We start from the raw sequence: 6,000 nt of genomic DNA on the forward strand, positions 1-6,000 counted from the left end.
GTTTAACTGTTAAGTTAGTTTTTTACTTAAATATCTCTTGTGTTGTCTGCAGGTTTTCCGAAAGCTGAAGAAAAAACCTTCGGAAGATGTGGTGGCTGCGGAAGAAACTTCTTACTGAAGATGCTGCGGCTGTGAGCGAAAAACTGCTGACTGAAGATAAGATGCTGCGGCTGTGAGTGAAACTTCTGATGGAAGATGCTACGACTCCGAGCGAATAAATGTTCTTACTGAATATAACAGCGTCAGAGATCATTTCTGTCAGGTAAGTCTCTTCTGTGAACTATGGTACTCTGTAGCTATTCGTAAAACTAATGTCTCTGTTATCTCCTTTGTTCTGTGAGGAGAAAAGCTGGTAGTGTTACCCGCTGTCAGCGGAGCAGAGGCGAAGCGCGCATTCCAGCAGAGGCGGGGCTTAAGTAGCTCCCTTCGCAAATACGAATAGAACAGTGCTGCTACTTGTAAATGGGTTTAGCGGTGGCCATGTTAAGTGTATGAAATTACTGTTGAACATCACAGGAGTCTCTGGAAGTAGATGCTGTGGATGGTGTGAGTGCCATATGTGCCAGGCTAACACCCACCTTTGACCTGCTGATTGACATAATGTTCCCTGTCTAGCGTGAATGCCTGAATGAGGACTATGCTCACTGACTGGGATCATGACAAAAAGACAAGAAAGGGAGTCATTTTCTTGGCATTGTGAGAAGCCTGAGAAGAACCAGGGGGAAGCACGCCATTCCCCCTGTGTTTGTGGACACTTTGAAAAGCCAAGAGAAGAGAGTGATTCTCTTGGCATTGTAAGAAGCCTAAGAAGGCCAGGGGAATTCCCCCTGGTATTAGTGAACATTAGAAAGTGCCTGACGAAGACCAAGAGAAAGGAGTCATTCTCTTGATGTCATGGTTTTCAAGTTGGAACTCTAGAGTATGGAACATATTGGAACTTTGTTTTACACAACTTAGTTTTCCCTAAGAGGAGGATCGTGATCTGAGGAAAGGAGACATTGCCCCTATTTTATGGAACTGTATATACAAGCCCGAAAAAGGACTGGGGAAGGGAGACATTCTCCCTACTTGTAAACTGTGTTCATGCAGAAGAAGGGAGTAATTCTTCAGGACTCAGAAGAGAATGATTCAGTTTAGTTAATTTATAAATATAAGGAATAGAAGTAGGATTAGGACACAGGACGGTGGACTTCTTACTCTTAATTCTGCACCCTTAATTATTGTGTCAGAAGTGCGATATGATCTAATTGATACAGACTTGGGGACCCTTGAATTAACCAAGTTAAGCGGGAGAGCTTAGAGCCAAACGGTGGATACTACAGAATCAATAGGGTTCAATTGTTCCAGTAGCTATGACATCATTATTGAACCCAGGCAGAGACAGCTTGTACCTACTGATGTAATATTAATTGCCCCTAAAGGTACATACAGCAGACTTGCTTCAAAGTCTGGAGTAGCATGGAAATATGGGATAGATGTCATGTCTGGCGTGATCAACCCAGACATCCAAGGCGATGTTAAGATCCTACTACAGAACAATGGTCAATTCCCATAGTTCGTATAAGCAGCAGAAACAATTGCCCATGGAATTCTTGAAAATGCTTTACTCCCAAACTTCCAAAAAGTGGAAGATACAGAACGCACAGATAGAGGAAGTAAAGGCTATGGAGAAGCTAACCTAGAGCCCAAAGCCATAGGTGAGGTACCCATGCCTGATAAGGGAGGGGAGACTGCAGAACTGATACCGGACTTAGTGTTCGCTCAATGCAACAATCCGATCCTCGCTGAAGCTTTTCTTAAGGTTATACCTGATTAGGAGGCCAGTGACAGGGAGACATTTCCCTTACTTGTAAACTGTGTTCATCCAGAAGATGAGTCATTCTTCTGGACTCGGAAGACACTGATCCAGTTCAGTTATTTTATAAGTGTTAGGGATAGAAGTACGATTTGGACACAGGACGATGGACTTTTTATTTACGGACATCCTGAAAGCTCATAATTTTTTGTTGAGGCCGGGAAACCCCTCATAGAGTTAGGGATTATTAGTTTGTATTCTTTGGTTGGTAATAATAAAAGTGTGTAGCAATGAACATTCCACCTTTGTGTCGATCTCTTCCGCACCTTTACAGCAGGTATGATCTGAGAAAGATCTTCTAAGAGGGCATCAGGACCCCAGCAGTGATGTAATTGCCATGTGCTGAAAACCTTAGGTTAGTAGCTAACATGTGGCTCAATATAGCTCATAGTAGTACATTTTTTGTTTTTACATAACACAGGCAATTGTGGCACTGTAGCTTTGTGTTAGGAAAGATTCCTCTTTACTGCACCTTGCCTTCCATCTTTAACTTTTATTTTAACTTGCACAGACATTACATTCTATGTCACATATAGTCACATTACTGAATAATAGAATCGTACAAAGAGATACACATTCCACATTTACCATATACACTTTATAATACTTCCTCTTGATCGCTCTCATTTGCACCCTTCACAAATAGGTATCACCTGAAATTGCCCCAGATATCTTTCGGTCTATTTATGATTGGCAGCAGGCTGCAGTATACCTCTTCATTATCGGTGGCCCAAGTCATGGCTTCTATCCATATATTAACCCCAAAACCTTTTGCTTTTATTTTTGAATCTGACTTGTACTTTTTGCAGTACAGTGAAGCCTTAAGCTTCACTGCTCTGGCTTTTGCTCATATGTCATGGGGAAACTGATATGTCCTTCAGGCTGTCATTACTGGGAAACATTGTTTCCCTTATTTGTGTTACTGTGATACTAATTTTGGTTACTTTTGTATCACTTGTGGTAACTTTGTATCATTGTGCACAGCAGCTTACACTGCAGTAAGTAACGGGGTGCATTTTTGTTTTGCTCTAGACCAACACTCAGAACATTTTTGGTTACTCTAGGTGTGCTACAAGGATAAGCTGGTGGTAGCAGTGACTTTTTCCCACTTTTTGGGAATTCTCGTTTTAGCCTTACTGCATTTAACGCATTTGGCTACTAACTGTGGTTACTGGTCAAACATGGCTGTGCCACAAGATTTTTTGCTTGTCCTTTTGCTATCTTGTTCTTTAACCTTCTTCCTGGCCTGAGAGACGAGGAAAATCCTTATAAGGACTTCAAGTGTCCAGGAAACCAGAAGCTTTTGGCGTCCTAGCGTCGAGGGGACCCAAAATAGGAGGGACAGTCCGACCATGTCTGCTGTGTCCTTTTGCGCTGCCATGCTGCGGTGACCACTGTCTGAAATAGCTTACCTGACCTGAGTCCAGTCCTGAGAGCGGTCTTGCATTGAGTTTTGCTGCATTCTTCAATCAAGAGTCCTTGCAACAGTGAAACACACTAACCAGAGATCAGCTCGAACCTACAACTGCTGGAAATCAAGAACTGTTTTGTTGGGAAAATTAACCTCAGATCCTCTTCCTTTATCTTTCCAAGTCTGGGGAAGAATCGGAGTATGGGGGATAAATTACAGAGCTTCGAACCTACCCCTATACTCCCATTATAAGTCAATGGGTTTATAATGAAACCTTAATGCTAACAATATTGGCTTTGCCATTGCTTTGCCAATGCTTGCTTGCAAAACACATTTGAATGTTGGGGCTACTTTTGGGCATTAGTCTAACTTCAACCTTAACCCTAAAAACCCTTCACTGGAAACCAGAGACCATGCCTGCATTTTTTCCTGCTTCATAATTTCTGTGGAACTTTTACCTGAACAATTGGGCAAAAGGCTCCAGACAACTTAGGGCTAGACAATTTTAGTTAAGGATCATCTCTGTAGACCTTGAGTGCCTATTCTAACCTTTCCTTTACATGAGTTTCTGATGTGTGTTATGCCCTATGTAACAAAGTGAATGCATATATGTATTTAGTTTAATAGTCTTGTGTGATAACTGTACTTGCTAGTAGTAATTTTTTATTGTGTATTTTTGGCCATAAATAAATAACTGTATTTTTATACATCCTGGCTAAGTGCAATTTGTGATTCCCACTGTGCGATCTCACTGTGGACTCCTTACAAGCTCACCACCGCTGAAGAACTTAGCCTAGACCACCTGTCACTGCAGTCCTGTGAAGGAGCTGCAACCCTTGGAATGGAGGGACCATCCATTCCTGAGGTCTGCTTGGTTTCCTGCCAAAGGAAGCCATTGGAAGTGCCCTAGAACTGTCCTGTGGCTGACCAGCTTTGATTTTGGCCTACCGTGCTGCCAGTGTCACCGTTCCAAGTTTCAGCCTGAAAGCTGCGGGATCCTCACCGGCCCTACGAGGCTAACCTCTGCAAAAGTTTGGCGTCCTAGCGTCGAGGGGACCCGAAATAGGAGAGACAGTCCGACCATGGCTGCTGTGTCCTTTTGTGCCGCCATGCTGCGGTGACCACTGTCTGAAATAGCTTACCTGACCTGAGTCGAGTCCTGAGAGCGGTCTTGCATTGAGTTTTGCTGCATTCTTCAATCAAGAGTCCTTGCAACAGTGAAAGACACTAACCGGAGATCAGCTCGAACCTACAACCCCTGGAAATCAAGGACTGTTTTGTTTGGAAAATTAACCTCAGATCCTCTTCCTTTATCTTGCCAAGTCTGGGGAAGAATCAGAGTATGGAGGATAAGTTACAGAGCTTCCAACCTACCCCTACACTCCCATTATAAGTCAATGGTCTTATAATGAAACCTTAATGCTAACAATATTGGCTTTGCCATTGCTTTGCCATTGCTTGCTTGCAAAACACATTTGAATGTTGGGGCTACTTTTGGGCATTAGTCTAACTTCGCCCTAACCCTAAAAACCCTTCACTGGACACCAGACACCATGCCTGCATTTTTTTCTGCTTCATAATTTCTGTGGAACGTTTACCTGAACAATTGGGCAAAAGGCTCCAGACAATTTAGGGCTAAACAATTTTAGTTAGGGATCATCTCTGTGGACCTTGAGTGCCTATTCTAAACTTTCCTTTACATGAGTTTCTGATATGTGTTATGCCCTATGTAACAGAGTGAATGCATATATGTATTTAGTTTAATTGTCTTGTGTGATAACTCTACTTGCTAGTAGTATTTTTTTATAGTGTATTTTTGGCAATAAATAAATAACTGTATTTTTATACATCCTGGCTAAGTGTAATTTGTGATTCCCACTGTGCGACCTCACTGTGGACTCCTTACAAGCTCACCACCACTGAAGAACTTAGCCTAGACCACATGTCACTGCTACTTTAACTGGTTTGGCTACAGCTCCCCAGAGATCTGTCACAATATAGGTTGGCCTTCTATACATCTGTCCACCAGGCCAGAGTATAGACAATCAGCCCTAACACTTTGGTTGCACTGTAGCTTTGCTTTTTGCCAGCATTGTGGCACATAACATTGTATTGCATGCATCCACTGCACCTCACAAAGAGGATGCAGCACATTATTCTTTATGCAACACTTTGCCCCACTTCTGAGCATCACACGCTGCACACTGCAGGGCACCATACTTACTACACTTTGCCTGCACAACATGATGGCAGGAAATATATGTAGCACACCTGCCCACAATCAAGCTTGTGGCACTACATTTTAGAGTTACATATTTGAGGTACATGGCAACTGGACAGAAGATGCATACCACATACAATAACACTTTTGCAATCTGGCGCAGCACGCACACACACACACCGCGCCACGTTATATTTTTTTGCATGACAAGCATGTGCGCCTTTTGTTTTTGTTCGTTTTTAGAACACCTAGTGTGGAGCACACAGTACTGCATTATTGTGTCTTGTGCCTGTAAGGGTGCTAGGTGCAAGAGCTTCGCCATTCGGAGTAGGCATTGGTTAGAGGTATTAAGCTGCTATTTTAGTGTATTAGGCCATGGCTGTTAGTTGGGAGCACTTGACTGAATTTTGTCTTTTCCTGCAAACAGGCTGAAAGCTCAAGGGCAGATGGTAAGGGATGTGAGATAGTTGCCAGCTTCTTCTTGCAAGGGAAGCGTTTTTTAAGGGATGAATG

Source organism: Ambystoma mexicanum, chromosome 2q, assembly GCF_040938575.1.
Source record: "Ambystoma mexicanum isolate Mex_15411 chromosome 2q, UKY_AmexF1_1, whole genome shotgun sequence".
Taxonomy (NCBI): Eukaryota; Metazoa; Chordata; class Amphibia; order Caudata; family Ambystomatidae; genus Ambystoma; species Ambystoma mexicanum.